This window comes from Microtus oregoni, unplaced genomic scaffold, assembly GCF_018167655.1.
Source record: "Microtus oregoni isolate MIOR12 unplaced genomic scaffold, Mior012 000079F_ref0000094, whole genome shotgun sequence".
NCBI classification, from domain to species: Eukaryota; Metazoa; Chordata; class Mammalia; order Rodentia; family Cricetidae; genus Microtus; species Microtus oregoni.
In genome coordinates, this window is record NW_024544537.1 from 2,545,654 (window position 1) to 2,571,718 (window position 26,065).

The window sequence follows — 26,065 nt, forward strand, 5'->3', positions numbered from 1 at the left end:
TCTTTCTGGTCTGGTAAATGCTTCCTAAAGGTATTATTTATACCTCAATCTCCCTTAATACATATTTTAAAACACTCCATCTGCCAATATGAAAAAGAATTAAATGCACAGAGAAAAACTATTTATTTCCAGTGGACTTCGAAACCGACGTATAATGAGTGGTCATTGCTCACACATATCCATAATCAAGTATTATTTATGTGTATTTAATACATGTCTTTTGTAAGAAAGGAATATTAGAGACAAAGAAAATGAAGCAGAGGCACAAATAAACATCTCTTTCTATTAAAAAAATGAGTGCATCAGTGTACATTTTTCTCTTTGGAAGTGATTTCTACTTAAAGAACTCGTGATAAATATTTGCTAAAGCTACAATTAGCTGACTGGTTGCTCATATTCTTTCGTATCCCTAAGGTCTCATATAGTACAATGCTGATGTTATGGAAATGGCCTATGGAAGGTTGAACTTTTGGCAAAGATGTATTTTGGTCTTTGTTCATTCCAGTCTCTCTGTAAATTAAGAGAAACCATGTTTTGTTTGCACTGAGAAATAAAAAGTTAAAACGGGGAGGAACAAAGAATAAGAACAGTCCAAAATGCAAAGAAAGTGACACAGAGATACAATGAAAGTGAAAAAATTTGTTTTCAAAAATGAATCATCTTTTACAAAAACATTTGAAGAGAAATCTAGAGGAAGGCTGTGGTTTGTTCAAATCCAATATGACAGTCTCAAGAGTAATTCAAAGAAGGTGCTCATTTTTGAGAGAGGAGGAGGAGGTAATGAAGTTGTGTGAGGTGAAAGGTGGAATTATAAACAAATATACTGTGTATTTTTTTAAGTAAAACATAGCTCATTAGAGAAAAATCTCTGCCACTAATCAGAGTCAATATTGCCATCTAGAAAATGAGAAGTTGGGACTATATGGACCAAAAATTTCCTACTAATTATCTAAATCTAAGGAATCTACATTTGGATGTTTTTACAAGATCTCTTTATCATTTGGATTTAAACTGTTTGATATCACCTGACATCATAAGAGACTATCAAAAGGCTGAAGTTTTAGTAACTGGTAATGACAGCAAGACTACTGGAAATAAGCACATATGAAGAAATAAATACTATACAAAGGAATATGAGCTAAAGCATCAGATGTTATTATTAACAGGAATAGATACTAAACAGAAATTAAATATGTCATAATATGCAGCAGGAAACAATTATTATAAATTGGAGTATTATAGAACGGCTTTTAAAAATAAGGCGGCCCACACTGTGCTTTTAATACCAAGAGATGTGAAACTGAAGAGGCTAAAATTGCAGTGTAAGTGAAATAAAAAAAAATAATTCGAAAGTGTCCAGCATGTATAGAGACAAATCGGGAATAGGCCAGTGCTAAGGGATAACCCATGGAAAGGATAAGAGAAGATTGGATGCTCAAACTGGTATTAGGATATTTAATAAAAATGATATGTTAATCTTCAAAGCATAAAATTAATTTTTCAATAGTCAAAGGAATACAAAATTAGGAGAATATAGTCTCTTGATTATGTTATATACTACTTCTATTCATTATGCATAGGGGTGCTGTCAACGGAGGAGGAAATCACGGGTTAGAATTTTTCTTTAATTCATGCAATCTTTCTCAGAAAAACTTGACCTCTGCACTGAGAAGCCACATCCATTAGAACTATTGATTACTTTCATGGTTATATAATTTGAGGGTCAATTACACTCATGAGCTAATTTCTTTTTATTGGGCTCATGGATGACCCTAGAAAGTTTAAATGGTGACAGAGCGCTATAAATGAGAGTTATAAAGTTCCTTCAAGAAATTAAAATGCTTAAGTGAGCATAGCAATCTATGCGCCTTTGGGTGGTTACTCTGTACTTCTCAGTGATCACACTTCAGCAGGCAAACTATAAAAACTAGTGAATGAGTATGCAACCTTTTGATCTTGTGGAAAGGCATTGCCATCTACCACTACTGTCTAATTTTGGGGAACTTCTGTCTTTAGCCTGCTGCCACTGACTTAATAATAACCACAATTAATCCCCATCTGAACCACAATAGAGCAAGGCATGAGTTGTGCCAGGGGTTCCGGGTTGTTACTAAACTTAGTCTTAGTTTTCATCTTGAGATATATGTTGCCACCTAATTAGCCGGAAAGCAAGACCACCTTTCTAGAACATGCAGTAAGCAATGGCAAATTTAACTGGAATCTAGTTCTACTGAACAATTTGGTCTTAAAAATTCCACAGTGTCCAGAGTGAAAACCGCTTTAATGAAAATGTGGGAAAGCAGTGCTCGGGTCAGCTGTTTCTGTGGGTTTCCCCATAATGGTCTTGGCCCCTTTGCTCATAATACTGCTCCTCCTTCTCTATGACTGGCTCCAGATGTTTGCCATAGTGGCTTACTGTGGGTCTCTGCATCTGCTTTCATCAGTTGCTGGATGAAGGTTCTATGATAACAATTAAGGTAGTCTAGCAGAGCCCACAGATACAAGTCTGATCCACCATGACTAAAGTTCAGAGAGTTTGAGCTCTCTCAAAGATTTTGACAAGTGTGGTTACAAACAAGAGATCCTGACCTAGGGTGTGCTTAATTAGTATTTTGAGTATAGAGGTGCATCTTCTCCACCTTGACCAAAGGTCAGGGATTTCAAGTCTACCCCTTCTCCTTCAAGGAGATTGGCAGGAGGTTCCAGCGAGTGACTGCCTTCAGGATAGTGGTATATTCCTTATATCAAGTTAATGAAGTTTGATGCCTCCCCCACTTCCCTTTTGGAGTGGAGTATATACACAGATGAGAAATAACTGCTGGAGATTTCAGTATTCACTGAATTTCCCTCCTGGTGCTGTCCTGTGTTTCTGTCTTTTATTTCTCTCATATCTCTGCTCCTTTTGATTAATAGTTTTAATCCTCATGCTCCTGCCCTGGAACATATGAACCCCATCGAGGCTGAACCTTGACAGCAGTCATCAATCTGATTACAGGGGAAGAGCAGCTAAGGTACCCTCTCCACTATTGCTTAGATTCTTAGCTGGGGTCATCCTTGTGGATTCCTGGGAATTCCCCTGGTGGTTGGATTCTGGCTTACCCCATATGGCTCCCTCAATCAAGATACCTCTTTCCTTGATCTCCCTCTCTGTCCTTCATCCAACTAGACCTTCCTGATCCCTAGTGTTCTCCTCCCCTTTCCTCTTCTCCCCTCTCCACTCCCCTACTGACAGCTAGAGAACCAGCATAGGACTGAACTAGGGCCTCTGAATGTGGGGGACAGTTGTGTGGCTTGGGCAGTTTGTGGGACCACTGGCAGTGGAACCAGTATTTATCCATAGTGCATGAACTGGCTCTTTGGAGTGGATTCTCTATGGACAGATGCCTTGCTCAGCTTAGATACAGGGAAGAGAGCCTTCCTTGGTCCTGCCTCAAGTGATGTGACACTTCCCATGGAAGGTTTTACCCTCTCTGAGGAGTGATGGGGGTGGCCTAGGAAGAAGGTGGGAGGAGCCAGAGGGCAGGAGAAAGCGGGAACTGGGATTGGTATGTAAAATAAGATTGTTTTAAAAATAAAAAAGAATGGAAAAAACAAAATGTGGAGAATGAGAAAAGACAAGAATATAATAAATACAACATCTACTGAATCATTGAAACCTAGTCTTGCCATTTAGAATTTACTTTCAAATACTAAATTTGTAGTAGAAAAGGATTTTGAATAAAATTGAAACATTATTGGATATTGATAAAGAGACAAATATAGGTACTGGTTCAAATCCTGACTGTAGCATGCATGTACTGAACAATCTCAGGGAAATTTCCGAGTTTAACTTTTTGGTTTCAGGTTCTTTGTGTGTAAAATAGGGATGATAAAATCTAGCTGAACACCAGATTGACAGAAGCCCTCAATAAGAATTTATTGTTATTTTCTTGAAGAAATATCAAACATTATCTGTTCTACTGGGGTAGTGGTGGTAGCGGTGGTGGTGGTAGGAGAGAGAGACAGGGTGGGGGTTGGAGAACTCTTATGCAGAAAGGCTGATCTTCAAATGACTGTTCTGTTCTTGCCTCCTGAGTGCTTAGATTACATGTGAGTACCACTATCACCAAATCCAAGTCCAAGTCTTATTTTCTCTAATCTTCTCTCAAACTTCTGAAGCTTATGAAGCACTATAACTATAGCTAGGGAAGACTAAAGATAGATAGATAATACTCTTGACCTCCTTAGTTATATTCAGGTACCACAATCTGGATAGTTAATCTCTTAAAGGAGAGAATAGAAGGTAGGCTATTACTTGTTTACTTCCTCCTCTGAAAGTATTTGCTACTTTGATGCTTAGTAATTTTACTGTCTCCTATTCACCATTCGATATATACAAAGGGCTCTTATCACTCAATTTAACTGAGATGAAGTATCTCAGTACGATGACAAAAAGCTACTAAGCAGGTCAATTAGTTCTAAAAATAGTGTGAAACGGCTATTAAAATACTCTTCACAAAGTTATGTTACTATATCCTTTCACAAAACCTGAAGATGCCTTCAGGATAATATTCACGTTCATAAGGATAAGATTTGTATTAAGCTTTGGAAACAAAACTCTTAAGCAACTTACTAGTCTATAAATTGAGTATATTATGGTCTAGACTTAAAATACTTCCACTTTGAACATATTGCCAAGAGTTTGTTCTAGGCAGAAAAAGAAAATGAAAACATTGCTTATGACTTAAGTAGTGCATAATAACCTGAAGATATGACTTTATCATTAAAATTTCTTTATCACACATTCCCATTTCTAAAACGTCTAGACCCAATAAGTAGAAAACCCATGATTCCATGAAATAAAGTATTTATCCTCTTGTTATCCATGTTTATTCACAAATTTCACAAAATATATCGTGTAAATTCTTCTAATATGATGGTTGATCCTGATAAAACAATATTGAAATTATATTCCTGAATTACATTTTTAAATTGTGCATCATCAGACAAAGCATAAAATAAGAATTATTATGAAAATTCATAAATAATTTGAGTTAATTATACTACAAAACTCAATGCTAACATTAAAAGTTTTGAGTTAACTTCATCAATAAACGTATAATCTGACATAATCATTCATTTATAGGAGAAATGTTTAATTTTATTAGAATAATAACAATTTATTACATGATACAAAGTATCACAGTTTCTATAGATTATGAATCCCACAATGTTAGAATATCTATTTTACTCACACATTAAGTATTGATTAAATTGTGATTTTTAGGTAAATTACATGTGAATTTATTAGATACAAACCATAAAAAATCATATATATATATATATATATATATATATATATATATGGAATCATTTTTCCCTTGTCTACCTTGTTATTTGGGTGCTATTCAGAATTTCAAAATGCACAATCACCAGAAACTTTGCCAGCCATCATCAGAATACTTTAAATTTTCTTAAGCAGTTCAGTATTATTGAATCATTAATTCTGGCAATAAAAGCATATATATTAATTCAGAACCTGTCAAACATTAAACTAGTGAATGGCTTAAGAGTGAGCTATAATGTCCTGCTCTCTCCAGACATTTTCCTTTTAGTGTGTGACAGGAATATTCTTATACTGAATCATCATTAAAACACCTTTCTCTAGATTGTCTATAATAATTATATGCTTGTGTGTCCCACCACCTCTCTGTCTCCATCTCTGTCTTTGTCTCTGTGTCTCTCCCTCTCTGTGTATGTGTGTGTGTGTGTGTGTGTGTGTGTTCATGAACATGTATGTGAATTTATGGTAAGATAAAGAAGCAAATAGAATATACATTATGTTACTAACAATTTCTTAATCAAATTCTTTTACACCTCATACTTCATTCATTCTTAACATGTTGCTTAGGCATTCATTTCCTTCCTGTTAAAAAGCAGAAAGCTTGTGCTTTTTATTTGCTTCTTGTATATAATTAAAAATTTACATTCACACTAGCATGCTATTGATGCTTCTGTCGATCCTTTTAACATCTGGTCTAGTCTTTAAAATGCATGAAGTTCACTGATATCAACCCTTGCTGATAATCAGAGGACCTTCAATTAAGCACCTACAAGGCAACCAATGATAAACAGGGAAAAAGATGAAACAAATTTGACAAAGAATTCTTTCATAATCTATTTCTCAAAAGCAATTAGAATCCCTTCTTTTGGACTTAGAATTAATGAATTTTCATTAAAATTTAAATTTCAAATGATTCCAAGGATATCAAACTTGAGAAGTTCAGCTGATTGTCTACATAATAAATCACACCACAGGAACATGTCAAGAAGACTAATGTAAGTTCTCTGCCATCCTAAGTTTTGTTTCTCCTTGTCAGTGCTATGTGAATGTACATAATTGCTTTTGCTTTCTTGAAGGAGCTTTAACCAAACCCACTGTTATAACACTATATTTCCTCTCTTCAAAAATAAATTACATTTCAAAATCTGGATAATACCAGTCTTAGTGCACACACACACACACACACACATGCACACACATGTACACACATCATTGTTGTAATAATTGCATGTGATGTGAATTTTCTAAATTAAACATTAAATTTTTCACATTATGATAATTTGATTAAGTGAAGACATAAAGCCAAGTTGGACATTTTGTTACTAATACATCTCATATATGAAATTCATGCTTAAATTGATAGCACAATTAATTACACGAGAGAAGACAAAATAATGTATTATGAACATATTTATTTGCAAAGTTGACCTCCAAACTGCAGGTTCAGTATCTTTGGATTAAATAAACTGTAGATTAAAAAGATTTGTGGGCTTTATGTCTATACACTCTTTGAAATATGGCCTTTTACAACCATATTGCATGCCAATGAATTAATTCTATTTTGTTACATTGAACTAGGATGCCTACCCTCACCTGATCTGTTAATTTTCCAACAGGGAACTAGAAAGTTCAGCTGCAACACATTTTAACTCCTGTACTCGTGAGCAAGGTCTTCTTGACACGTTTTGGCTATTTAACACACCACTGAGTTACTTATGTACGTGAGCACACAGTCACACAAAGCAATGATAAATATTCCTACGGAATAGATAATTTTGCTCATAATGTAGTATTAGGATTACTTCTGACAGCATAAACTAAACTTGGCATATTTTACATCTGAAATATAACAGTAAATAACTATTAGCCTACTCTGTATCATGAGTTTCAGGTCAGACAGGGCTTAGTGAAGCCATGGTTCAACCCCGTCCCCCCCAAAATAAAATTGCAGGACAACAGGCCTTAAAAAGTCCAAAGTAGATGTGAAAATGAAATTTCTAATTGTATATAAATTATCTATGGCAGAATTTGGGAAATGTGTATTTTAAATTAAGTGTTTTACATGTAAAAAGAGATTAATATTTTATATGTAAAAGAATGATTTTCTTAGGGCTCACTACTTACAATTTTCTGCATTATTATTCTTTCATTGGCAATAATGAACCAACTGATTATATCAAATAAAAAGTACTCCCATTGTGATCAAAAAGAAAACAATTCCTGACATGACCTCTTATTCATATTTTGATATTTTGGACCTGGTATTCTTCACATATATTTTGGTATCAGATCAAACAACTCAAGCCTTAATGAAATAACACCTTAAGAGAATTTCAAAACATAATTTAATTAAAATTGATGTTAGGTGAAATTTCATATTTATTAAGAAAATGAACTGTCTAAATAATATTTGTGATTGCTCACCATAATATAGAAGGGAAGTAGATGACTGAAAACTGGGCGCATACAGTCTTGCTTTTTTCTACCACATTGGGATATATTAGCTTCAAAACCTAAGACTATTTGTGATTCCTATTCTTTAGAGAATAATTCATCACTTCACTCCTTCATAGATTAACTACAGGAAAATCCTTATCCTGAAATAATTAGAGCACCTATCTGAAAATTTGGAAACCTGGAGGATGTTATATTTAATCATGAATTATACTCAAGTAACTAAAAACTTTTCTGTTCATTTATTTCAGTTTGGGGTGGTGGCACAATAAAATAACAGTTTAAAAATATTATTGATCATTTTCTTTCCAAACAGATTGTTTTTTATGCATGACATGATGCATACTAGACGTCAGATTTACTAAGTTCAACAAATAATCTAGCATAATAGATGTGTGGGACAATATTACTTTCTAGAGGTTGTAGAGTAGGTTCTACAATTACTCAGCCAAATTTTATGTATGTTGTTTTTGTGTTCAATACTTTTGCAAAGCATACATTGATCTTTTTTTGACTCTAAGTACTAAAAGAAATTTTAATTAATCATTTTAGCTATGGTGATAGGTTGATGACTATACACAATTTCACTTATTTAATTTTATCTCACCAAATTATCATTCAAATCCTACACACCATCTGTGAATATACAGTTGTTTTGTCAGGGTAGATTCTGTCTGAGTTCAAGAAAGTTTTGGATTTTTTACTCCAATTTCAACTAATTACTATTCCTCTGAAATTGACATGTAATGAGAAAAGTTTGATAAACAAAAACACATTAGGTACCTGCATTCCATAAATTAAAGCATCATAAAATATCAGCACATTATTCACCTTAAATTGACTTAGAGGACCATATGCTAAGATGGGGAAAATACGGTTGTAATTATTCTACATAGATAATATCTATATATAATATAGTAAGTGAGAGAGCAGGTATGTACACAAGTTCAGAAAAAAATATAAGAATGGAAATTTGATCCAATGTCAATCATACAACAGTAAACGTAGAACATTTGGTATGATTTGAAATGAATGAAAATAATGTTTCACTAAACTACTAATAATTGTCTATGGAAATTATATAGCTAGGAATGAAGAGACTCTCTTTCCTGCAAAACTATTAACTTGGCGGTGGTGGGCGCACGCCTTTAATCCCAGCACTCGGAGGCAGAGGCAGGTGGATCTCTGTGAGTTCGAGGCCAGCCTGGTCTACAAGAGCTAGTTCCAGGACAGGAACCAAAAGCTACGGAGAAACCCTTTCTCGAAAAATAAAAAAAAATAAAAAAAATAAAAAACCAAAACAAAACAAAAAAAAAACTATTAACTTGGGTGTTATAGCCTGAAATGTGTATATTCTCCCAAATGCTCAAGTATAAAGACTTGGTCTGCAGCTTTGTGCTATTTGAAATTAGTGGGATTATCAGAACTGAAGCCAAGTATGCCAAACCTCCAACTCAATTGTTCTGGATACTTTGTCGAAGTAGCAGAAATTTGACTTGCATATAAGTACCACATAATTCAAAAAGGTTATCCGAGGGCTATGAAACGCCATCAACACTGTATTTAACCTTTTTGTCATCAAGAATTTGTAAATCAAAAAGATTGTGAATATATAAAAAGTATTTTACAACCATTTGGCACACTAATATCATTGTAAAAATGAAAATTCTAAATCACATACAAAGCTTCTAACCCATGCTACATTGCACTCCATAGAGTGCACTAATGTAGCAAATAAATGAGCAAAGTTGAAATGATAAATATCACTTGCAGCATGCTTTCTAAGAACATGACTTACAAGTAGGAAGCAGGGAGACTTAACCTTGAGGACCTGCCGAGATCCTATATGTAAAAACTATATATAATGCCCAATGCTTTTCTTTTGTTGACCTCATTTTATCTTCAATAATAAATATGAAAAGGACAATTTAAAGTTAAAACTGTAATTTCAAATTCATTAATGCTTTCACTAAAACTATTTTTCCATTCTTTTGAATTTATTGAAACTACTTCAACATCATAGAATGATCTAAGATCTCTGTGAGTTATTTGTACAAATTAGATTACCACAAGCTTGCACAGCATATACACGAGTCTATTTACCTGCGTTATAAGTATCGGTGTATGTATCTGCCTTGTTGGGTTCAAAATGATTTCAGATGAGTTGAACCATTTCCATCTGTTTGACTGTTACAAACTACTCTGCATCATGGGGAATTGAGAAGCAAAACATATAGCATGATATATATATAATATTCAAGCTTCTTGACCCTCTAGTCTAAATACATGCTTTTCTTATTACTTAAATTCAGTTTGTTCAGAGGATTCAAATTTTTTTAGAAAATATACCCTTTCATTTGATCATTTGAAATTGCTTCCATGTAATATTTGTAATGGATGCATAAAAACTGTAGAAATGGCATCACATGGTGTTTTCACACATACTGTATAATATTGGTGAAAATCAGCTAATGATTAAAGCTTTCTGTTTCAGTCCTTTCTTTTTTAAAAAAATACCTTCTGTTCAAAGGCATCTTCACGATCACATGATGGGTGTCTTATGAATCACGGCAGGCAATCAAGTTGAAACTCACTTCCTGGCACATTTAGTTAATGCAGCCCTATGTCCACACCACTTGAGACAGGACAGAGCCTGGAGCCCTCACTACCTTGTCTCCTAAACCAAGAAGCAGCCAGGGGCAGAATAACTTTCACCTCTTCTTAATATCTGCCCACCATAGGGGATAGAATGAAGGGTTAAGGTCCATAAAGCCTCGTGCACGATAACAGGAATGTCATTAAGCTTCTAGAGGATCCTAGGAAGATCACCATATCAATGCCCACTAGTATTCACCACTTTGAGACTACAGGGTGAACTGTCCGCCCTTCGGGTGTAATCTTCTTCTATACCAAAAGTTCCATTTTTCATCATATAAAACCCCCAAGGCTCATGAACCATAGCACACAATTTCCACTTCTGTGGATATACTATGGCCCTTCATTAAAATGAGGTTTGCTTCTAATAAGAAATACTTTTTAAATAGATGAGATTATGTTTTAGTCATTTGATTTCAAACCTAGAAAGACCCAACTTTGTTTCAATCTTTCTTGATCAATAATGGTTTTGATTGTTTTAAAAATACAGATTCAAATATCTCTGGAATGTTTAGGTATTTTTATATGTTAGTACTTTAAATATAGTTTAATCACTTTATGATAAACTAGGATGTCATTCTTAATAATCATGAATACATTAAAAATCAAAATAGGAAACAAAGGCAAGTTAGACAGGTACAAAAATAAATCATCTTTGCAACACAGAACTCATTGTTCAGTATAAGTTTTGATACATACAAGAAGAAATATAAGAGAGCACAAAGAAATTATGGTACTGATGGGCTTGGTGCTAAAAGCATTGGTAATAATAATAATAAGCTAGTGTAAAAAATGAATAAAAAATCAAAACAGATTTTGATAGTTTCTCATTATATTCCATACCCTATTAACTTTATACTATAAATTAAAGATAAATCAACAATTAAAAATTTTCTATAGCATGGAAGAATAATTGCTTGTTGCTTTACCTTTTCCTTTAATACCCACTTCTATTGTTGTAGAATTTTATCATTTTATAAATTCTATCATTTATAAAAGCTACTGAACGTTCACTTTTAACGATGAAGTTTGGGAATTTACCAAGAGCAAGCCAATAAATGAACAAATTTGTTGCAGCTAACTTTGAAGGTAATAACAGAAATTATTATACAGCCATTCTGAAAAATGTATTCATATGAAAAATTGTATTCATCACTTCATTTAATATTTTTGAAAAAAAATTGGAGATAAATTATTTTTATTGAACTAAGTAGTTAAAGCAACATTTTTAGCCCCTTTTATCACTATTCCTGACTCTGAACACATTCCTTCTTGCCTTAACTGGCAACTTGCCATGGGTTTTCAGTCCCCCAGTGAAAGTTGCTTAGGGAAGAACATTAATTTTTTTGAATTCACTAGGGTGTCATTTGGCAAATTACTGTGTATGAGCAATAAATCAAAGTTTGAAGATACATTAAGGAATCTCTATGTTTATTCTTTTGCTTTCTAATAAATTAGAAACTTATTACATTTCACAAGTGCATGCGTATTTTCATATTATTAATACTGTGGCTATAAAATGATAGATAAAGTATTGTGTTACAATCTCCTCTTTTTGAATGCTTACAGAAGCATATATGGTATGCATCTGTACTTTAAACCATGACACATGTCTTTGGATTGCATATGAAACTGAACAATAATCCCATTTGCAAAGGGGAAAGTGATTTTTGTGCTCTTTCTTTATGATCTATTAAGTTTTCTTTTTTTTTTTTTTTTTTGGTTTTTTCGAGACAGGGTTTCTCTGTAGCTTTGGAGCCTGTCCTGGAACTCCCTTTGTAGACCAAGCTGGCCTCGAACTCCCAGAGATCCGCCTGCCTCTGCCTCCCAAGTGCTGGGATTAAAGGCGTGCGCCACCACCGCCCGGCTGCAACAATTAAGTTTTCAAATAACAATAAAGTTTTGGGGATAGGAAGATGGCTCAAAAGTTAGGAGGACTTTGTTGTCTTTCAGAGGGTCTGGGTTTGGTTTCCAGCACCCTCATTATGACTTATAGCTGTGTGCAACTACAGTTCCTGTGTATCTGACACTGTTTTTTTTTTCTCTCTTATTGGTTCCAAGAATGCATGGGGAGCACACGCAGAGCTGTAGGCAAAACTGTCATATACACATAAAAATAAGTCTTTTAAAGATGTGAAACAGTGACAAGAGTGCCTTCACCACTTGTTTTGTTTTTATGTCAGCATGATATCCTATGGTCATTCGGGGAAAAGGATTATTAACTGAGAAAATGCCTTCAGAGGATTTTCTTGTAGGCAAGTCTGTAAAACATTTCTTTTTAAATGATGATTAATATTGGAGGGCCTAGTTCACTATGGTTGATACCACTGCTGGATATGTGGCTTAGGATAACATAACAAAAGAGGCTGAGCACACCATGAGGTACAAGACAGTAACTAACACTCCTCTTGTGACCTCTGCATCAGTTCCTGCTTCCAGGTTTCTGTCCTGACTTCCCTAGATGATCAGCAAGCTATAAAATGAATGAACTCTTCATTCCTCACGTATTTCTTTTGGCCATGATATTTCACCACTGTCAAAGACACATTAACTAAAATATCACACAAGTAATGAAAAGCAGATATTTATACACCATTTTGAAAACTAAATGTCAATGAACTAGAGCCAATAAGGAAACCCTTCTTTGCTTCTTTGCACAAAGGCCAATAATAAATTTTTGTGACTTAAAATGTTATAAATGAGCACGATAAAGGCTTCAAATTTCATTTCCTATAAAAAGCTTGATTGGAACAAAACTGGGCTTAATCACATATTTATTTTCTAGGTATACTTTTATTCTACAAAAGCACAGCTGAGTAGCTGAAATAGAGACCAAATAGCATTAAATGTTTGCAATGTGGCCATTTATGCATAGGTTTTCTGAACCCTGTTTTAGGATAGAACACATACAATGAAGTAAGATTGAATAGAGTAATCAAATTCAGATTTATTTCTAGGTCAATTATGAAGGTGAAATGGGGGTGTGACTAAGAGAAGAGAAGAGAGCTGTTTTAAAAAGATGGAAAACTGGATCCTAGAATTATTATTGGCATCCTTATGCTATCCTGAAGTCAAGGAAAGAAGATATGCTTGCTTTAAGGGAAACTGTGAATAGACTGAAGAGGAACAAAGCAATGTAGAGAGAGGGGGGGTGAATAGAAGTAAGAGATATCAGAGAGCCAATACTGGAAATGCACTTAAAGTTAATGCCATCTCATCATACCTTTTATTTATTTCAAACTCTACACATAAATAGAATTTAGAAGTGATGAAAAATTTTGTTGCACTTTGAGTATGAAATGCCCTTTTCCCCAGGCTCATGGTTTCGAACATTTGATCCATAGCTGATGGTGCTCTTTGGGAGGTTGAGGTACCTTTACGAGTGGAGTCTTGGTAAAGGAAATGAATGACTTGGGCAAGTCTTGAGGTTTTATAGCTCAGGTCCTCTTCCTGTTTACACTCTGCATTTTGAGTGCAGAATCAACCTGATCTACTAGTATCCTGAAACAATACTTTGCCTTCCACCATGTTTTCCCTACCATGAGGCACAGCATCACATTGGAACTATTAACCAAATTAAATACTTATTCTTTAAAACTCTTTTATCAAAGAATTTTATCACAGTACAGAAGGGGAACTGAAATACGCTTTGTCATTCTGAAAGAAAAAAAGCAAGGACAGGGCTACCTATAAAACTGTATATGAAGTATTAAAATAATTCATCTCTATTCACAATTCTTAGTTGATGATACCATCCAAACCCATAAGGCAATTTGTTAAGGTTGTAAAAATATAATGCAATAGAAACTCTCACAATTTAAATCTATTGACATGTACATATTTTCATGTTTTCACAATAACCACATCTATGAGCAAACCATACCTAAAGGCCATTGGCAGGTAAACAAACTATGCAAATATTTATTAATTTGGCAAGTCTTTTTGTTTTGGGAGTAATTACAACCATCTGAAAATTAACTATGATGATCTTTCTTGTGATAATGGTGGTTACCTTATGAGTTTTCATAACAGTCTATTAGACCCATATGCCCCAAACTATGATAACATCCAATCCTTTGGGATTCTAGTTTTAATTTCTTAATAATCCTAGGGGATTAAATTGTCCTAGCCTGGCGGATTCCATTCAAGGAATACTTATTTCAAACTCACTATTTTTAAGCTATTGTACACTCTACTGTAGAACACAAAGGAATGTGAAGTCATAGTTCTCTAGGGTATCATAACATAGGTAGGAAGCCAGGCAGGTTTACATTATAACTCAGAAAGAGATAATGCATTAAAAGAGGAAGCCAGAAACAAAATGTCTTCTCTGGTGAGAAGTACAGAAGACTTTATGCAGTATTAGACTCTAGACATAAAAGTAGCCTGATAACATCCTTAATAAGAGTCCCAGCAAAGAGTATTCTTGGAAGACATTATATATTACAGAGACACGACAGTGAAAAGTAGTGTCTACTTCCCTGTCAGGTTCATAAACCATGGCAGGGTCTCAGCTACCAGAATTATTAACAAGCTCCCAAGACGATTCTGATTCATGAGTTCTGCAAACTGTACTTTAAGAATTTTCCTAGGATATTTGTAAAAGGAGACACAGAGAGAGAATGAATATGGAAGAGCAGAAAAATGTGAAAGCTATGTATTTTCTGTTCATTGAAGCAAGACTGTGTGTAAAGAGGAGGTAGAGAAGAAATCAATGTAACACTCAGTGTAGTCAGTGAGTAACTTCTGACTATATATATCTCTATATACGATATTGTTAATCCTATTTATATATTTAACAATATTTTATATATAATAAATATGTATTTATAAATTTAATTTATATACTGTTTATATATAAATATATATAATTAAAACTATTTATATAAAGTTCAAAATTTGACAAAACTCATTGTTAAAAATCAAAATAGTCCTTAGCTATATGGGCACCATTGACAGGCAAATGGGGGTTTATGGGATATAATTAAGGTTCTATTTTTAATTGAAATAATGGAAATTAATTTGTATTATTTTATGTGCTTCTCAGTAATGTATATCACACTTAAATAAAACCTTAAAATTATACTACATAGGAAAAATAACCAAAATTTCTAAAATACTCTTAATAACTTCACAGCAAGATAATATCTTTCAATCCCCTAATAATTGTATGAAATTAAAAAAAAACAAAGCATAGAAGAAATGTTCAATACTATGCTAAAGATAATTTGAGTAGGAAAAAATAACTTACATTTTGAAACAAAATTTTATTAAAAAAACGCTTTTATGTACATAAGTGCTTGGTGTCATGTATATCTATGTACAACACACATGTATTGTTTTCTCATGGGGAAGAAAAGAACACTGAATCCCCTAAAACTGAATTAACAGATGGTTATAAATAGCCATGTCATTTCTGTGAACCAAGCTCAGGTCGTCTAGTACTATGGCACTGAACATTAATATCTACCTCCAACCCTAATGTAGCCTCTGAAGTTAAAGTCATACCTAGTTGTCCATTTAAAATCTATACTAAACTTGCTCAAAATTTCCAAATTAGAATGCCCAAATGAAAATTCTTGCTATATTTTTAAACATTTTCTTAAATATTTGCTATATTAATAAAAGACATATGACAGTTACCATTAAATTCCTTCTTTCTTATACCAATTTTGTTGACGAAAAGTTGAAATTCATTATCAATGTCTTTCCACTATAGGCATTGCATGCAAGATATCATGGACTCTACATTAATAATATAATCCCTGAACTTCTAGTCCTCATCTGTAAGCTACATGCTAAGCACCTGATTTCAGAATCAAATGAAAAGCAAAACTATTTACCATGACTAAGAAATTTTTATCTTAGTGAGGTGCGGCCTACTTCTCTAACCCACCAGCTGTCCACGCTTTATATATACTGCCTCTTTCAATGAATATACTCACTTGCCATTACTCTGAATACTCTGAATTGGTAGTGTTTTTCATTTTATAGTGTTGTTTTCATTATTACTCTAGAAAATCAAAATATATGCCTTTGATATTAGGATCTTTAGCAGATGGAGTAAATAAATAACAGTGGATAGAGAAAAATAACTTCCCAGAGCACCATTGTCTATATAAATGAAGAAACTGCTAATACAATGAAAATTACCACAAACTATTGTTGTGGAATGTTTTTTTCCCAGATATTTGTTTTATGCTGTGGAATATTTGTTTATCTCTGTGAAGCTGTGTTACCTTGCCTGTCTATAACACCTGATTGACCTAATAACATGCTGAATGGCCAATAGCCAGGCAAGAGAAAGGATGGGTGGGGCTGGCATGAAGAGAGAGTAAATATAAGGATAAATCTGGGAAGAAAAGTTTGAGGAGTAAATGAAGGAGAAGAGGAGAACTCAGTAGTCCAACCACCCAGCTACATAGCAAAATACGGAGTAAGAAGAAAAGAAAAGATACACAAAAATAGAGAAAAATAAAAACCCAGAAGCAAAACGTAAATGGGACAATTAAAGAAAACCTGACAAGAAGCAGGCCAAACTAAGGTGAGGAATTCATAAGAAAGAATAAGCCTCTGTGTATTTATTTGGGACCTGGGTAGTGGACCCCCAAAAGATTGAAGAGTAAAGAACAAAGTATAAAGAGTAAGAACAACTAACTCCAAACTTCCTATCCTAACCCCAGGAAGATTAGCAGGCATGGCAAAGATAGGAATTTGAAGGCAAATTTTACTTCATTTACTGACAAACTTTGCTTCATTGGTTTCACCAATATGTTTCTATTACCACAGTTTGTCATTCCCGAGAGTCCAAATCCTTTTAATTTGTCTTGTTCCTTCTTTATATACTCAAATTTCCTTCTTCAGAGGCTACATATAATGCCAAATTACTAATCACCCTTTGGGTTACTCAACCCTAAATTTGTACCTGATGTTGCATACTGTATATGTTAACAATCTTCTTCTTTGTCTATTTCTTGTTAATTTATAGTTTTCCATTCAAATTTTAATGGAGGAATCTGGTATTTAAGGAGAAGAGACACTCCTCCCCTTATGGCAAGTAACTGACATTGTTTTCATATACTTGTCCGTTTAAATACTAAAACTTATAAAATATTTTTTAACAATTTAACTCTAGATGTTTATCTAGTCCACATCTCATGTTTTCCTTCACCTTAAGTGGTTTTAGGGATATTTTAATTTTTATTTCTGTTTCTTATTGGAAAATATAATGCTCTCTAGTGGATGCTATGACGTATTTATTGAGTGCTGAGTTTGAGTACTAATGTATAATAAAACAAGACTTAGAATGGAGCTCTAGTAGTGCAATCAGTTTATTATATGAAAAAATGCCATGCATATTTGTTCATCTAATTTACAATGACCAAGTCTACCTGGTGACTACAGAAGCCACCAAACACCAGTAAACTATTCCTTGAAATCTCACAGTATGAAAGAAAACAATATTATAAACTGGACTTAATGCTGATTAAAAAGAAAATATTTTATAACTTTCAAGTGTTGATTCAAAAATAGTAAGAAGATGATAAATGCCTAGTGTTCAGTATAACTCCAGTGAGCTAGTAATGGACTTTGGTACTTATCGGCATAGGGACTTTTAGGACTATAAACAAGGAGAGGACCCTCCTTCTGCAATCACAGTGTTTTGTAATTACAGATAAAAGCTGGTCAGCATTTCCATTTAAAGAACTTAACTCAGCTGTTAAATGTCCATTAGCCTAATATATGGTTTATAATATCTTAGCTTAGCTTCTTATAAAACAACTAATTAGAGATTAATGAGATTTTTCAAATAAAATTATGTAAATACCACAAAAACATCACTTCAAGTGTGATCATTTTTAAAACAATTAAATTACATTCATTTTTGAATTTTCTATTTGTATGAATTATTTGTGAAGGGTCTAAGAAGAATGAGAGTATTATTTAGTAATAAGCATCAAGTTGCTATGAGGAAGTATAATACCAAAATTATTGTGGCAGATTGTGAGAAACTTCTCAGATACTTCATTAATGAACTTGCCCAAGGAGATAAGGTATTGCTGACAAGAGGTACAGCTCTCAATTCGTACATGGGTTTACTTAATTGCAGAGAACACTATGACTAGGGCTCTGGACTTATTGGAGATGCTATGGATATTCATGATGAATATAGAAATATGAAGGACCATTTACTTATATCAACCCAATTTCAGACCACTGTTGCACCATTCAAATCTCTAAATTACCCAAGTCACTCAGAGATTTTAGAAAAAGATCTCTAGAGATGGTTTATGACATTGCATTCATTCAGAAAGGCTACCTTGGTAGGGTTCAACTGGAGACTGACATAAGTCTTAAAAAGTTCTCCATGACTTTCTGAATATGAGAAAATAGGTAGTCTTGAGAGACTAAATACCAAGGCTAAATCTCACCCATCTCCTTAACTTTAAAGGAGACACTCATCTTGTATGAGAGTGCCTAGAATATTTCCTCATTTATCTTTATATATACATGTGTATGCGGGTATAATACTAGGTAAGAAGAAGAGGCAATAAACTAGGATTGGGGGAGCATGGAAGGAGTTGAAGAGGGGTAGGGCATGATAAAAATTCAGTAATCATGAATGAAATTCTTTTAAAAATTAACTTTTATGTAAGAAATGGCTGGCCTGCATCAAACACAGCTTTTTTTCTTTATCCACTTATGCTTCCTATTCTCCTCACCTTATATTAGAGTCTGGGGGAAATTCCTCAATAAATATCATAAAAATTAAACTCCATCTTAGAGTCTGCTTTATAGAGATTCCAACCTGTAATACTCTATTCAGTATTTCAAAGAAATCAAGAATTTTAGAATATTTCTTTTTTTCTTTTTGTCTGCCAAAATTTGTATTTATCCCTAACTGAAGATGCCCCACAATTTGTTTGTTTATGTTATTTCTCTTTGAAAATATATAACATGGTAAGAGAAAGAATCAAAAACATCCCTACCAAGTCATTCCATCTTTTCAAAACAACTCCAGCATTCAGTCAGGTTTAATGCATTCTATTTTTGTTAAATCTGAAGAAAGGGTCCTTATAATACTTCCACTTCTTTCCTTTATGCAACTTTTTAAATAAAGATTATTCATTAATTTCATTTCTCAAAAAGTACTCCTTCCTAGTGACATACATCCTTCTGTTAATTTTCCTATGCCATAGTAAATATTATGATGTAAATAAACTCTTAAAACTATTTCACCTTTCAAAAGCTCCATTAAAATTGAACACCTAACAATCTCTTACAGCCACACTTTTTCTATTTGTGTGATGAAAGCTCCATGTGAGCTAGATAGTTCCTTTAATGTCATTATTTTTAATTTGTAGCATCTCTACATAGTACAATAAATAATAGAGCTTTATAGGAACTAACATCAGACAAGAGAAAAACAAAATTCTAAGACTATGTTCCTAAGGGTTTTCTAATTCAGCTAACTGAATATTTTGAAAGCATTTATTTTTTATTTTTAAAATTTAATAGACTTTTTTTGTAAAACATACCAATTCATGTTCCCACTCCCTCCTATGCCCTCCACACAACATCTCACCCCACCCCCATCTAATCCTCAGAGAGAGTAAGGCACATTGCTTTGTGGAAGGTCCAAGGTCATACGCTGAGCAAGGTAAACATCCAAAGAAAACAGGATCCTAAAAAGCTAGTATTTGCAGTAGGGATAAATCCTGGTGCCATTGCCAGTGGCCCCTTAGTCTGTTCCAGCTATGCAACTGTCAATCACATTCAGAGGGACTAGCTTGGTCCTATGCTTGTTCTTTCCCAGTTTGGCTAATGTTGGTGAGCTCCCATTAGCTCAGGGAAACTGTTTCAGTGGGTGAACCCATCATGGTCTTGACCTCTTTGCTCATATTCTCATTCCTTCCACTCTTCAACTGGACTTTTGGAGGTCAGTCCAGTGCTCTCGTGTGGTTCTCTGCCGCTGTTTCCATTAGTTGTGTGATGAAGGTACTATGGTGATATTTAAGACAATCATCAGTCTGACTACAGGGCAAGTCAAGATCGGGTCTCCTCTCCTCTATTGCTTAGGGTCATAGGCAGGGTCATCCTTGTGGATTCCTGGGAATTTCTCAAGAGCTAGGCTTCTGCTAATCCTATAATCACTCCCTCAATCAAAATATCTCTTTCCTTGCTCTCAGCTCTGCCCCTTCTCCATCTAGAATATCCCATTCCCTCAAGTTCTCCTCAACCCTCCCTTTCTCCCCTCTTCTTCCACTTGTACCCTACCTTCTCCCCACACCCCCATGCTCCCAATTTTTTTTTTTTTTAGGCAATCTTGTCTGTTTCCAATTTCCAGGTGGGTCGATATATGTTTTTCATTGGGTTCACCTTATTACTTAGCTTCTCTAGGATCATGAACTATAGGCTCAATGTCCTTTGTTTATAACTAGTATCCACTTATGAGTGAGTACATACCATATTCATCTTTTTGGGCCTGGGTTACCTCACTCAGGATAGTGTAATTTCATCCATTTGCATAAAAATTCAAGATGTCATTGTTTTTTACCACTGAGTAGTACTCTAATGTGTAAATGTGCCACATTTTTTTTTTATCCATTCTCCTATTGAAGGGCATCTATGTTGTTTCCAGGTTCTGGCTATTACAAATAATGCTGCTATGAACATAGTTGAACAAATGCTTTAGTAGTATGATTCAAGACCTTTTGGATATATGCGGGATACTGAGGTAAGTTGATTTGTAATTTTCTGTAAAACCGACATATTGATTTCCAAAATTGTACAAGTTTGCATTTCCACTAGCAATGGATGAGTGTTCCCCTTACTTCACATACTCTCCAGCTTACGCTATCAGTGTTTTTTATCTTAGCCATTCTGACAGGTGTAAGATGGTATCTCATTAAGGATAAGGGAATGCCATAAATAACTAACATCTGATTATATATTTTGACCCACTCAACTCTCAGTGGGATGAGTGTATCATACCCTCTCAATGCCCATGGTTCTATACAGAAGAGGGAAAGGAAAGATTTTAAGAGTGCATTGCCCACCCCCAGCATGGGGGAATTGTCAAGGAAACAGTGTTTTCCAAACAGAGGACTGACACACATATGACTTCACAGAGAGTAGGAAAGAATACACAAGAACTGCACAGATTCAAACCAGACAAAACCCTAGCCCTGAGAAGTGGAAGTAGACACAAAGACCTGATTCTTAACCTAGAAGATATTTGAAATTGACCAGGAAGCAGAAGTGGACACATGCCCACATCCCTAACTCAGTCAGAAGTCATCTCCAATTGATAACCATTTTCAAATGAAAAAGTAGTTTTCTCCGAGGGAGCCTCACTGGGAAACAAACCACTCTTAAGGGTAGTCCCCATCTGCAACAGTAGATGGCCAACACAAAGTTAACTCAATGACTGACACAAAATGAATTCAACAGCATCTTTAGACACCCTGCATCATTATGGTAAATCAGGGCATGTTTTAAACCTTACAGATTCTTTGCATATACATTATGGCTTTCAGTTTTGTGTTTTCATATGATTCCTATGTGTACAAACGTGAGTGTCTCTGTGTCTATTTTTATTTTTTGTTCTTTTCTTTTGTCTCTTTTTCTTGTTTATTTGTTTTTTTCCTATTCCAATTTGTTTGCTTTTTATTTATCTTATTTTACTTTTTTTTGTGTTTTTTAGATGCCTCTTCATTTTCTAAAGAGAGACAGAAAGGGTATGGATCCATATTGGAGGGGAGATGGGGAGGGATTGGGAGGCATAGGGGAAGGGGAAACCATGATCAGAATACAATGTATGAAAAAATACTTTTAATAAAATTTAAAAAAGAGATAACAGGGGATATAGTTTTGATGCATAATGTGAGTACATTCAATGACATTCATATTATATGGTAAGGATAAAACATACTAATACCAATAGGATATGCTACTTGATGGTTTCAGGAGTACTCAGAAAATTTACCTCCTTGATGCTATTTATCACAAAAGCAACCTGGTAAGACATGTGATAGCACACTGTAATTGACATGTTTATCTGTGTGTCTCACTAATTCAATTAAGATTTATTTTTCAGGCCAGTAGATTGACCTCATTTTAATTCATAATGTTTTGAAAGAAATGCTTCTGTAATTAGAATAAATACTTGAGTGGAAAATGAAACTAAGGAGAAATTTGCCTCAGGACACTCTTGTTTTAGACATGAAACTCTGTGAATGAATTCGTTTATGATATTTTTCTCAAAAATACACAAATAAACCAGTACAGCTTAATTATGTTATGTAGATATTTTATTCCTTGGAGTCAGTTTTGAACTTTTTACTTTATCTATTTATTTAAATTCATTTTTTTTTTTTTTCTGAGAAGGTCTGACTAGGTTGCTCTAGCTATCCTTGAACCCACTATGTAGACAAGGCTGGCCTTAAATTCTCAGTGATCTGCCTCTCTCTGTCTCCTGAATGCTAGAATTAAAAGCATGTGGCACTCTACCCATTGAGATTTTTATTTAAAAAAAATTATAAGTTGACAGTACCATGTAAAAGGCTCTTGCCTAAAATGGTTACCATTTGCTTCCCAATGATGATGAAAGAGCATAATGTAACATCAAACATTGATTTACAACGTCTGATTATGGAGTAATTATTATTAAAGAACTGCTATAATTTGATCTTAAATGTCCCCCAAAGGCCCATATATCATGAGCTTTAGTCTCCAGTCCAACTATAAGGTGGAGGTTTTAAAATGTATACATTAGTGGTGGGTTGAAGTCACTAAAGAGGTACCCTTGAAGTCAATCATGGGGCCCTAAACCCTTCATTTTCTTACCTTTAGCACTCCATCCATTAATGACTGTTCTAAATTCTTTGCCATGCTTTGATGACTTCTCATAAGTACAAAACAGAGGAGCTAACCAGTCACAGGAAAGGGTTAAAACATTCAGCCAACATAAACCTTTTATCCCTTACAAGTAGATTATTTTTACTACTTCGCTACAGTAACAGAACTTACTGTTTTTTTTTCTCTCTCAGCTTACCTACAGTGAGTTGAATGCTATACCTACGATAAAGAAGAGAAGGGATTTTGACAATAGTTCTTATAAGAACTTTACAAAAATGAAAGTTAAGTTAGGAAAGCTGTCATTGAAGCATTAATTCAGGAGTTCGTTTTTTTTAGGGGGGGGGGATTCCTCTCAATTACAACTGGAAGAATGCTGCATAAACTTACTTCTAACACATATTTCTGTATCTTATTAACTATTGGCCTTTAACTCAAGATCTTATAGGATTACTAAGAGATCCATATAGATGTGAAATTTTAATAAAATATACAAATGAATATAAAAATGTCACCATATTCTGGATATTAAAACATAATTCTGCTTTTCTCCTTATTGATATATGGCATTATATACTGAATTTTTGTCATGGTTTTAATTTCCTCTTAATGTAAATCAATTAGACATGGAACTTCATAGCTGATTCGTTAAGATTGCCGATTGCCTCTGAGGAAGTAAGCGTCTTGATCTATAGCCACAAGTGGGGTAAGCTCAGTTATGAGTGAAGGACAATTCAAACTCTATTGTTCCATTGTTTCTGACCATGAAATTAGAGTTAGTGTTCAAATCCTAAAACATCTCAAAGTGAAATCAGACGTGATCAGGAGTACTCAGTGGGTACATCTGTAGATTTGAAAGTAAAATCAGTTTCTCCAATGATTCAGACACAGTAAGATATTTAGTCACTTGAAGGGTAGAACACGTTCTGTAACTGAGAATATTGGGGATTGGAAATTATTATTAATTTTAGCCTTTGTCTGGTGGGATAATATAAATGAGACCAAAATTCAGTGTAGAAAAATAAACCATAATAAATAATGATATAACAATAAATAGGTTGCAAAGAAGGCATTGGTGGAGAGAGTAGTCAAGCACCCTCTCTTATCTGTCTGCTCCTATAGTGACTTCCGCCAACAGATATTGCAAGAGTGAAATATGCTCTCATTTACTTCTGATCAGATAGCCAGTAAATAGTTTTATTTTGGCTTTCAACTCAAGCCCTCATCTTTCCCTTACATTCTTTATCTTCTCAGGCACAGTGTGAAAACATTGGTAAAATACCAAGATAAATTTAATAGAATATCCCTGTAGGTAAAACATTACTGATAGATAAAATAGTAGTGATAGGAAAAATAATATTTTAGCTTTTGAAATGACAATCTCCAATTTTTAAATTTCAATTACATACATCAAACACCACATCAATGAAATATAAGAAAAATTCTTTAAGCATCATGAAAAAGTATATAAGGTTTTTCAAAGATAAACAGTTTGATTACAAAGCATTCATGGTATAAGAAAGCAGTTTTCCTTAGTTACAGAGTAAGTAAATATTGTAGCTAAATCCTAAAATATCAACAAGAAATAATGGAAGCTTTAGAAACCAATTCTCTGAAAATATCCCTACTTACAATCCTCAAAGGTCTGCTTAAACTATCTTTTGGCAGTTTCAATCTTGACAGATAATCTATTGCCTGAACGCTGAAGCCAACAGATTTCTCAAGTTTAAAACATTTAAAAAATGCTCATACATAATGCACATATTGAAAAATAAATAGTTAATCAAGCTATTAAAGCATACACTTGAAAATAAATTATGAAAACATCATCAGCTCTGTTGTTTAAACACATAATACAAAATACAGATTATCAATTTAAAATTCCATATAGTGATGAAATAGAGTGCTGAGAAAAAGTCAAAGCAAGACAATAAGGCAATGAGTAAAAACATTTATAAAAATTTCTGAAAGCTGGTAAGGAACATACTAATGACTATAGAGGATTAGAGTTTATTTGCATTCATGAATGGTAATTGTCTTTAAAAGAGCTAACACATAAATCACATATTTTATTAGATTCTATGAGAAACATTAATGTTCATTATTTATTTATTTTAATAATTTCTTTAAGAGTCTATGTACTAAAGAGAATTCTGTTCATTAATTTTTCTTATTTTAGGAAACATAAGAGTGCCTCTGGGATAATTTAAGGGGAAGGCTGCTCTTATTCTTAAGGAGGGCTTGGGAGACAATTCTTTTAACAACTAAGCAAGCAAGAAAACAAAAAGCACAAGCAAGACCTAATTACATAACTAATTACTTAACAATACAGTCAAAATAGTTATTTTACAATATTTTGGCATCTTTATATACTTTTTATATATTTTATTCATTCACTTCATTTCTCAAAATGTAGGTATTTATTTTAGAGGGATTTCCCCTGTCTATGAGGTATTATAAAATGCATATTCCATTGACTGGCTCATTCTGTTTTGGGGATGAGTTGTATTTATTTGTGTGATTGTGGGTGCCACAGATTGCTGTCAGGTGGCTTCCTCTATTTCTCTTCATTTTATAATTGAAATCAGGCAGTGTCTCTCACTGAAACTGGGCCTCATTGATTGGCTTAGTGAGGCTGACTGGCCAATGAACTTCCGATACCCTCATTTCTCTGCCTTTCCTACAAGCACACACTGAGAGCTTTGCTTTTCTGTAGGTGCAGAGGATCTAAATACAGGTCTTCATTCTTGTGCAACTGTCACTTTATTGATAAAA

At 33.9% G+C, this 26,065-nt stretch overlaps 1 protein-coding gene and 1 pseudogene across 2 annotated transcripts in view; one reads left to right on the top strand and one right to left on the bottom strand.

The window, feature by feature from the left end:
• Positions 1–26,065, bottom strand: part of Dmd (dystrophin) — a 1,759,261-nt gene that overhangs the window by 953,147 nt on the left and 780,049 nt on the right. The window lies entirely within an intron of this gene.
• On the top strand, positions 11,069–11,144 carry LOC121441629 (annotated as a pseudogene).